Source organism: Theobroma umbraticum, unplaced genomic scaffold, assembly GCF_002168275.2.
Source record: "Theobroma umbraticum cultivar Fairchild unplaced genomic scaffold, ASM216827v3 scaffold_81.0, whole genome shotgun sequence".
NCBI classification, from domain to species: domain Eukaryota; kingdom Viridiplantae; phylum Streptophyta; class Magnoliopsida; order Malvales; family Malvaceae; genus Theobroma; species Theobroma umbraticum.
This window is the reverse complement of record NW_018397268.1, coordinates 4,053,931-4,054,178: the sequence shown is the minus strand read 5'-3', so window position 1 is coordinate 4,054,178 and position 248 is coordinate 4,053,931.

Here is a 248-nt window from a genome sequence, read left to right as displayed (position 1 = left end):
AAAAAATAATAATTTTTAAAATTAACTTAAGTTTTTTTGATAAATTTACATTCATAAACTCTTTTTTATAAATAAACTGCTTGACAAAATAATTTATATAAGTTTTACTTTTGATTAAAATTACCATAAAAAGTATTTAATAAATAACTTTCTATTAATCATATTTTTTTATTTACAATGAAAAAAAGTTATTTTTTATTTATTTAAAATAAATTTTTTAAAATATAAAAAATATTTTTATATAATAT